General features: G+C 43.6%; 1 protein-coding gene across 4 annotated transcripts in view; it reads left to right on the top strand.

The window, feature by feature from the left end:
- The first annotated feature begins 2,488 nt into the window (after positions 1 to 2,488).
- il5ra (interleukin 5 receptor subunit alpha) overlaps positions 2,489 to 10,559 on the top strand; it is a 35,517-nt gene continuing 27,446 nt past the window's right edge. The window contains exon 1 of one of the 4 annotated variants that reach the window (XM_012960588.2): positions 2,489 to 2,589. The gene's annotated coding sequence lies outside the window, so the exon portion shown is untranslated. 4 annotated transcript variants of the gene reach the window in all.

Below are 10,559 nucleotides of genomic sequence, written 5' to 3'. Positions count from 1 at the left end.
CAGTCACCATGCCATTAGCTGCTTCCTCTGGCTCGAATCCTGAACCCAAGATTCCTCTTCCTGATATGTTTGCTGGAAATAGATCTCAATTGCGAGTTTTTGTGAACTCTTGCCAACTTCTGTTTCCGCTTAAGACTCATTGGTAAATTCTGAACAAGTGAAGGTTGGAGCCACAATTTCTTTACTTTGAAGTGAACCCCAAATTTGGGCTCATTGCATGAAATCCAGTTCTAAATGACTCATCTTCCTTTTTCCATGCCTTGGCAACATTTTATACTGATCCTAAATGAGGTGCTACTGCTGAAGTGGTCCTAGGATCTCTTAGTCAGGTACGGCAGCCAGTAGAGCATTATATTACTGAATTCTGACACTGGGCTATCGACACGCAGTGGAATGACATTGCCTTTAAGCATCAGCTTAGCTTGGGGTTACCTAATGCTATTAAAGACAAGCTAGCTCGGGTTAGAGTGCCAGATTAACTAGAAGATCTCATTGCAATGGTCATTCAGATTGATCACAGACTGTTACATAGTTACATAGGGTTGAAAAAAGACCAGAGTCCATCAAGTTCAACCCATCCGAGTAAACCCAGCACACACAACCCACACCTACCAATCTATACACTCACATACATAAACTATATATACAACCACTAATACTAACTGTAGATATTAGTATCACAATAGCCTTGGATATTCTGATTGTTCAAGTACTCATCCAGGCCCCTCTTATAGGCATTAACAGAATCTGCCATTACCACATCTCTAGGATGGACATTCCACAACCTCACTGCCCTCACCGTGAAAAACCCCCTACGCTGCTTCAAATGGAAGCTCCGTTCCTCTGATCTAAAGGGGTGACCTCTGGTGCGTTGATTGTTTTGTTGGGAAAGATCAAACTTTTCTTTGCCTATATGGTCTCCGCCTAAGGTTTCTTCAGCTGTTGCTTCAACTCCAGCCTCTGAATCTCTAGAGCCTGTGCATCTAGGTTTGATTCGACCATCTCTGTCCCCTGAGGAAAGAGCTCAGAGGAGTCAACCTATATGGTAATTCTCTCATGTTTCCAGTTATTTTAAGCCTACCTTGGCATAAATCCCTTTAAAAAATTAAGATACCAACAAAGTTTCATTTTCTTCTTTCTGTCAGAAGAATTGCTTGACTCCTAGTACTGACTCTTCCACATGTATAAACATTTGCGTTATAAATAACGCTTCTATACCTTGTGAGTATGAGGACTTTGCAGATATTTTTGATGAGAAAGTAATTGATGTGTTTCCACCCCACCGTGCCTACGACTGTCCGATTGATTTACTTCTTAGTGCCATTTGGGTGAATTTATCTGCTTTCTGGACCTGAATTGAAGGTTCAGGTTGAGCATGAATTGAAGGAATATATGGATGAAAACCTTAAATAAGACTATCCACTTCTGCAGCAGGAGCTGGAATTTTCTTTGTGGAGAAGAAGAATAAGACTTTGAGACCATGCATTGAAAATCGAGATCTAAATAAGATTACGATCAAGAATCCTTATCCTTTGCCTTTGATCTCTGAATTGTTCCAGAATCTTCACTCTGGAAAGATTTTCTCCAAGCTGGAGAATCAGAGAAAGAGATTAGTGGGAGACCGCTTTTTGCAGAAGATATGGTCATTACGGATATCTTGTTATGCCATTTGGCCTTTGCAGTGCTCTTGCAACCTTTCAACATTTTGTAAATTACATTTTCAGGGACTTTCGTGATATTTTCATTACTGTCTATCTAGATGATACTCTGGTATTTTCAAATTATTTAAGTTAACAACATACTGTACCATTAGGAAGGTTCTGTCTTGTAAAGGGGATAATAGACTTTGTGCCAAGTTAGAGAAATGTTAATTTGAGAAGAAGAAATTTCGTTTTTGCTTTTCTAGTCAAGGAGTTCTCATGGATTTGAAATAGGCGGGTGCCATCCTGAATTGGCCTGTTCCGTATAATCGTAAAGCTGTTCAGTGATTTATTGGGTTTTCCAACTTTTACTTTTTGCTTATTCTCTAAAGTAAAGCTTTTGATACATAGAAAATGTCAACCCTCCAATTCAGCACAGAGTTGTGGACGTGTTGCTGCCCTCTCCTCAGTGGAATCATTAGATATATTTCTAGAAGTGGCTCTCAAGAAAGAGAGTGGAGGATTAAGATCATTTATACTGTTCATTGAACAATGCTTTGGGCAAAGGACAATACACCTTTTGCTGCCTGTTGGTTCTTTCTGTATTGCTACTACTCTCTGTGTGTTTTGTGCCAGCTGTTCATGTCTGTGCATCACACACAAGCAGAAAGCTGGGCAGAAGAGTGGCAAGTAGACTCATGCCTTGTTACTAATCTCCCTAAAGCTTTCAGCAAATAGACTTTGCATGGCTACACAGCAGCAACTAACTCATCACTTCAGGGAAATGCAGAGGACACTAGCCAGGTGCCAGTATATACCCGCCTCTAAAAGGGATAGGCCTAACCCTTGTTTAAAGTCCACCTATTACTTCGAGTTTTCTTACTAATACCTTAGAAAGTCGATTTTCAGCAAATCTAAGGGACCAGCTGGAAGAATCTGTAAGGTTTGGGTAAGTTGTGAGCTAAAACATAGGTGCCTAAAGTTATTAAGAATTGCTCCTCCTTTTTTATGATCTTATTCTGACAAGAACTGTTGCTATATCCAGATATATTAATATATATGTAATACCAAATTGTTTGTTACTATATCCAGATATATTAATATATATGTAATACCAAATTGTTTGTTACTATATCCAGATATATTAATATATATGTAATACCAAATTGTTTGCTGCTTTAATGAATCCTACATGCTTTGTGCCAAGTATGTGCCCTAGTCTGTGCTTCCCACGTCCTGCCTGTACGTGATGTGACTCCTCACTGCTGGCATGAGTCTGTGTGCTGTCAGCCTGCTGTGGGTTAATGGTTATTTCACAATGACCTTTTTTTCTATGCTTCTGCCTCTGGGCCAATCACTAACCGTACTAACCATACTACGTGGAACAGCCCATGTTTTTAGCTATATAGATCACTTCTTGGTGCAAGGAAACTACAGGGATGTTCTGAGGTGGTAAGAATAGAAAGAGAAAGGAACATGGATTAGGTAAAATGACATGGATAATGTAAGTCACTGTCAAGATGTTTTTGTGCAAAATCTTACAGAGTGTTTTCAGAATGTTGATATGATATTATAATTATGTATTATGTATAGCACCTTAAAATACTGTTATTATAATTCTATAAGCACACTTAACCATGCTGAGAAACCTTTACTATGGAGAGAAAGCCTCTAGTAAGAATTTGTCGAGTAAAGTGATTTGTATTATTCTAGGATAGGGATCTCAGGCTGATGGGGCTCTAGATGTTGCTTGGGTTGTAGCTCAAACAAACCAGTCTTGTCACACTAAATGCTGGTACCAAGGTTAACTAGGTATTTCCGACTGTCCTGTGTGCCAGTTTGTACTTAGTGCATCCAGTGTTGGACTGTCCAGTTTGGATGCTGGGACTATTCATGGTGGGCCCTGACCTTTCTGGAGCAGAGAGCATTAACTCATTTCCACTTTTTCCAGGTTCTGCTTATGTTTTGTTTATTCCCAGCAGTGAGAAAGATAGGAAAGAGCTAGTTTAGGAGTCAGGGAAATGATGGAGACCGCATTTTTTGCCACAGGTAACCTGCAGAATCCAGGGAGGCTGTTAAAGGAGAACTAAACCCCCTCTATAGACAAAAGCCCCACTTTCCACTTATTGTCTGTTAGATGCAAAAGAGTCCTTGCCTGGAAAGCTGATCTGTAGATGCTGAGTAGCACAGGGTACTTCCCAGGTGCCATCTTTTAGGTCTTCTGATTTAGTTTGGCGAGTTCGCCGACACTGAGATTCGCTGACAGTAGTCACAGATAAGCACTACTGCACATGTGCCAGAAAGCTCCGTCCGTCAGCAAAGGGGAAGAAGAGGATCTGAAGATCCAGAAGATGGCTCCTATGAACTCAGCTGCGCTACTCTATAGGTCAGCTTTCCAAAGAGGGTTTCTGTTTTACGGGACGGGAGCAGGGAGGGGGGCCATTTGAGGGCAGGCTCTGGTGCTTTTGCCTGTGGAGGGGTTAGTTCTCCTTCAGATATATATAGAGTTGGAAGGGAGAGTTTCTCAGGAAGTATTTGCGTATATAAGAAAAAAAGAGATGATATATTCTTCAATCATGCAGTCTGAGCTGTAAGAAGACTGTCTGCCTGTGCTATCCTGCAGTCTCTCTGTATCCACAGTATTGCTCTGTGCTCTTACACAGCTTGTACTTGCATTCATGGGTCTTTTTGGAAGCAGTCACTCTGGTTTCTCTGATATCTCTATGTAGAAAATGTTTTCCATACACTGCAGCCAATTGGGATCTAGTGGGCAAAAATCAGTACCTACTAGTCTGTATTAATCACTTACGTTTGAACAATGAACTTCTCAAACATGGATATACCAATAGCTCTGCTGGGCCTTTATTATTATGTTCCCTGGTGGGCCCTTTGCGTCCCAGTCCGATGCTGATTGCATCTTCTGAATATCGTTCAACGTAAGTTTGTAGTGGGTTCAAATAAGTTACAAGTGGGGAGAATGTAATAAAAGTCATAAACATAAAATTTCACTGTATGATATTGTTAGACAGTTATTACAATGTGAATTTTTAGTGGGCATAATCCTTTGGCACTCCTCAGTGACTCAAACTTTCCTTGTCCTTAAATATCAACTGGAGTGTTTTTCCAATAAGAGGTTGTACTGCACACTTGCCGCCTACAACATGCACAATAAATTTTACCGGAAGCAGATGGGCGCCTACAGACCTCTGTGGGCTTGCAAAATAAATATCAATACACACAAAGCTCAGAGGAAACATTGTTCCCGTTTTGAATCTAATTTAGCAGTTTCTGAAGGTATAGACATAATACATAGTGTAAGTCCATAATTATAGAGATTAACTTTAATAAAACAGAATGTAAAGGTTGGGTAAAATATAGAGGTCAGAGAGGCTATTGTCCCACTGCTAATATAGGCACATCTCCCTACTATACCTTCTATCCCACAGCCCCAGTCCCTTCCCAGAGGCTATTATCCCCCACGGCTACTATAGGCACCATCTCTCCCTACTATACCTGCTATCCCACAGCCCCAGTCCCTTCCTAGAGGCTATTATCCCACTGCTACTATAGGCACCATCTCTCCCTATTATACCTGCTATCCCACAGCCCCAGTCCCTTCCCATAGGCTATTATCCCCCCACGGCTACTATAGGCACCATCTCTCCCTACTATACCTGCTATCCCACAGCCCCAGTCCCTTCCCAGAGGCTATTATCCCCCCATTGCTACTATAGGCACCATCTCTCCCAACTATACCTGCTATCCCACAGCCCCACTCCCTTCCCAGAGGCTATTATCCCCCCACTGCTACTATAGGCACCATCTCTCCCTACTATACCTGCTATCCCACAGCCACAGTCCCTTCCCAGAGGCTATTATCCCCACTGCTGCTATAGGCACCTTTACACCTAGCCAATTACCAATATAAGACTGAAAAAATACAATATATTTTAAACCTATGTATATAAACCTGTCAGGTCCCTCTATGTGTTCATCTTCCTAGACCTCTTTATACAGATTACTAAATCATGGAATACATTTAGTCACTCTTTATTAAAACACAAAATAAATATGGGCTAAAATAAATTCTGTTACATCAAAAAGACACTTTAGGGTAGGGTTAAGGGAACTTCCTGACGTAGCTTTCTTCTAATAGCGGAGATACTTGAATAATGCTGAATATGTTAGTACAGCGGGCGAATGTTACATGCGTAGATAATCTTAGATGAAGTAGAATGGCAGTGTCTTTGAGGTATGACTGATGGGGTGAAAATACTATGAAAATTCAGCACAGTTGTGTCCGATTTGCATTAAGGTACAACAGATCCTGGTAAGCACAGTGATGCCTGAATTCTAGGAAAAAAACGTTATTGCAGATACAAAAAACATACCAATTACATTCAGAAATGAACTTTGCACACTGTCTGTGGTAGGTGCCTGAGTTTTGCTTATGTGGAAAGCCACAAAGGCACAGGCGACCCAGCTGCATCCGAATTTGGTCCAAAGTACTGGGGACTCGCAGAAGATTTGATAGCTCTTTAAATCTCCTGAGCAGGTTAGTCATCCCTTCTGTAATAGGTCTCAGTAGGCACAAGGTTCCCTATTCATGTATTTTTTTACTTCTTCCCGGATCTTTGCCCATGTTAAAGTATAACGTAATTTACAGTATTTGATCCTGAGTCATGAAGGGGAGGGGGGACTTGGTTGCCACCTGCTGGCCATCCTTCAGTCACTGCGGCTTCTTCGCTAGTTTTGTATTGGCTGAAGTGTCATATGTGTTTCTGGATCCCATGGAGTAGCCCATTTGCCACCAACTGTGCGGCTGTCTGACTCCCTCCTTTCTCTCTCCAGGTATGTCCTTGCCCACCTCACATATAAGACAAATTCTGCCTGTATTTATAGCCCCCCTTCTCTGCTATCCCCCGTGCTTCCCAGAATCCTGCATTTCCTGTGCTGGGGGCTCCTCTCCCCCTGCGTGTGCACTGGGAAACACTGCTGCCTTACTATTAATTCTCCATTTGAATTATTTCTCTTAGACTTTCCTCTCAAGCTCTTTCCTTTTAAGTATTTATGTGCCACCCACTACTCTTTACATGTAAATATGAAGTATTGCTTGTTTACCTTACTGTCTAATTAGGAGAAATAAATTAGAAATTAGTTTGTAAATATGGTGTCTTTTTACTTTTATTCCGAGTAACACCGAATGTATCTGTTGTACCAGCAGAGTAAGGGTTTCATTTAGCTGCTATCCCATAACTATCTAATAGTAGGGAGAGATGGTGCCTATAGTAGCAGTGGGGGGATAATAGCCTCTGCGAAGGGACTGTGGCTGTGGGATAGCAGGTATAGTAGGGAGAGATGGTGCCTATAGTAGCAGTGGGGGGATAATAGCCTCTGGGAAGGGACTGGGGCTGTGGGATAGCAGGTATAGTAGGGAGAGATGGAGCCTATAGTAGCAGTGGGATAATAGCCTCTGGGAAGGGACTGGGGCTGTGGGATAGCAGGTATAGTAGGGAGAGATGGTGCCTATAGTAGCAGTGGGGGGATAATAGCCTCTGGGAAGGGACTGGGGCTGTGGGATAGCAGGTATAGTAGGGAGAGATGGAGCCTATAGTAGCAGTGGGATAATAGCCTCTGGGAAGGGACTGGGGCTGTGGGATAGCAGGTATAGTAGGGAGAGATGGAGCCTATAGTAGCAGTGGGATAATAGCCTCTGGGAAGGGACTGGGGCTGTGGGATAGCAGGTATAGTAGGGAGAGATGGTGCCTATAGTAGCAGTGGGGGGATAATAGCCTCTGGGAAGGGACTGTGGCTGTGGGATAGCAGGTATAGTAGGGAGAGATGGTGCCTATAGTAGCAGTGGGGGGATAATAGCCTCTGGGAAGGGACTGTGGCTGTGGGATAGCAGGTATAGTAGGGAGAGATGGTGCCTATAGTAGCAGTGGGGGGATAATAGCCTCTGGGAAGGGACTGTGGCTGTGGGATAGCAGGTATAGTAGGGAGAGATGGTGCCTATAGTAACAGTGGGGGATAATAGCCTCTGGGAAGGGACTGGGGCTGTGGGATAGCAGGTATAGTAGGGAGAGATGGAGCCTATAGTAGCAGTGGGATAATAGCCTCTGGGAAGGGACTGTGGCTGTGGGATAGCAGGTATAGTAGGGAGAGATGGAGCCTATAGTAGCAGTGGGATAATAGCCTCTGGGAAGGGACTGTGGCTGTGGGATAGCAGGTATAGTAGGGAGAGATGGTGCCTATAGTAGCAGTTGGATAATAGCCTCTGGGAAGGGACTGTGGCTGTGGGATAGCAGGTATAGTAGGGAGAGATGGTGCCTATAGTAGCAGTTGGATAATAGCCTCTGGGAAGGGACTGTGGCTGTGGGATAGCAGGTATAGTAGGGAGAGGTGGTGCCTATAGTAGCAGTGGGGGGATAATAGCCTCTGGGAAGGGACTGTGGCTGTGAGATAGCAGGTATAGTAGGGAGAGATGGTGCCTATAGTAGCAGTGGGATAATAGCCTCTGGGAAGGGACTGTGGCTGTGGGATAGCAGGTATAGTAGGGAGAGGTGGTGCCTATAGTAGCAGTGGGGGGATAATAGCCTCTGGGAAGGGACTGTGGCTGTGAGATAGCAGGTATAGTAGGGAGAGATGGTGCCTATAGTAGCAGTGGGATAATAGCCTCTGGGAAGGGACTGTGGCTGTGGGATAGCAGGTATAGTAGGGAGAGATGGTGCCTATAGTAGCAGTGGATCTTACTGTAATTAAAGATACTAGAAAATGATTCCTTATAACCTGGTTGGTTAGTTTCTGCATACCATTGTCTCTTCCAATGGGAAATTTTGTGTTTAACTTGAAACTCTTGCACCAGAAGAAAAACTGTTGGTTGGAACTTGTTTCCCAAATGAAGGACAGCACAAAGGACAGCATTTTATTTACCTTTACTGTTTTCTTAGACATTAGCAGTTTTATTTTTTAAATACCAGCATTATCAGCATACTTTAGCGTTAATTAACTCTACAGGAAATTCAAAGATTACTGTCCTTTTCAAAGGGAGCCAGAAGCCTGCTATGGGACATTGAAACAGAGGCGGTTACAGTTGTTTATACGTCAAAAGAGTCCAAAGAAACGTAAAGTTAACAAATAGGTATTCAACCGCACAGCCCTTAGATCAGGCTTGATGCATCAATCCTCGCAAGGCACACCGCTGAGCCATACAATACAATCCAAATATAGAGGAGAGCACCATAAAGCAGAATTCTGCTAAAATGCTATTTATTTCAGACCCAAAAACACAACATGTTTCGGGCATACCTCCCAACTGTCCCGCTTTAAGCGGGACAGTCCCGCTTTCTATAGCTTGTCCCGCTGTCCCGGATAGTTCCCTGAATGTCCCGCATTTTCGTAATAGATTACAGAAATGCGGGACATTCATAGAACGATCCGCGACAGCGGGATGAGCGCTCCGACTCCTTGCGCTGCTTCTCTCAAGTGGCTCCTTCTCCGGCGGTCCCTGGCCCTTTTATAAGGTTGCGCCCGTGCGTAATGACGTCACACGTACGCACGGGCGCAGCCTTATAAAAGGACCTGGGACCGCCGGCGAAGGAGCCGCATAAGAAGAGAAGCAGCGCAAGGAGTCGGAGCGCGTATGGGGGGTGCTCTGTGTATGGGGGGGTGCTCTGTGTATTGGGGGGGCTCTGTGTATGGGGGGGTGCTCTGTGTATTGGGGGGCTCTGTGTATGGGGGGGGTGCTCTGTGTATGGGGGGTGCTCTGTGTATGGGGGTGCTCTGTGTATGGGGGGGTGTTCTGTGTATGGGGGGGGTGTTCTGTGTATGGGGGGGTGTTCTGTGTATGGGGGGTGTTCTGTGTATGAAGGGCACTGTGTATGGGGGCACTGTGTATAAAGGGTACTGTGTATGGGGGGGCTCTGTGTATGGGGGGGTTCTGTGTATGAAGGGCACTGTGTATGGGGGGCACTGTGTATAAAGGGTACTGTGTATGGGGGGCACGCTGTATGGGGGGCACTGTGTATAAAGGGTACTGTGTATGGGGGGCACTGTGTATGGGGGCACACTGTATGGGGGCACTGTGTATAAAGGGTACTGTGTATGGGGGGCTCTGTGTATAAAGGGTACTGTGTATGGGGGCACTGTGTATGGGGGCTCTGTGTATGAGTCTCCCCTGTGTGGGGGGGCAAAACTGGTAGATAGTTAGAACTCATTATAACTGACTGCCTTCTCTCTATATTTGTATTTTATATGTAGGAGTTGCTATATTATTTTCCTTAGGTAGTACAGTATGAGGGTATAGCACATTTGCATCTGATCCCACCATTTCAACTATATAAAAGGAGTATTTTTGGAAAACAATGGGGTGTGTTAATTGGGGCGTGGCCAAAAAAATTTGCCGCGCTGCGCGCGCCAAATCTTTTTGTCCCTCTTTTCGGTTTTCAAATGTTGGGAGGTATGGTTTCGGGCAATGTGACGCCCTTTCTTATTATTATTTATGATGGTCTGAAATAAATAGCATTTTAGCAGAATTCTGCTTTATGGTGCTCTCCTCTATATTTGGATTGTAAAGTTAAATAACATGTACTCATTAATAGATAAGGGAGGACAGGAAGGTACTGCAGCAAACATTAAGGGCAATGGCACAAAGGGCAATTCAGTGCAGTTTTTTTCACTATCTGCAATGTAAATATTTTTTCTGCTAACGACTTTTGTTATATTACCTAACTTTATGATAACAAATGCTCTATAGTGCTAGTGTATTCTCAACATTTCTCAGTATCTATTGTAGTCCATAAATCAAGCCTTAACTTCACGTGTCCATATGTTGAACATTTGAAGATTAAGTAAACCTTTTTTTAAAAAAAAAAAAAACTTCTCTGTGCTGCTCCCCAGAATAACATACCTTTCTCACTG

The sequence above is a fragment of the Xenopus tropicalis genome, chromosome 4 (genome assembly GCF_000004195.4).
Source record: "Xenopus tropicalis strain Nigerian chromosome 4, UCB_Xtro_10.0, whole genome shotgun sequence".
In the NCBI taxonomy this organism is placed as follows: Eukaryota; Metazoa; Chordata; class Amphibia; order Anura; family Pipidae; genus Xenopus; species Xenopus tropicalis.
Note: the sequence above shows the minus strand (reverse complement) of the source record. Positions and strands in the feature narration are given on the sequence as shown.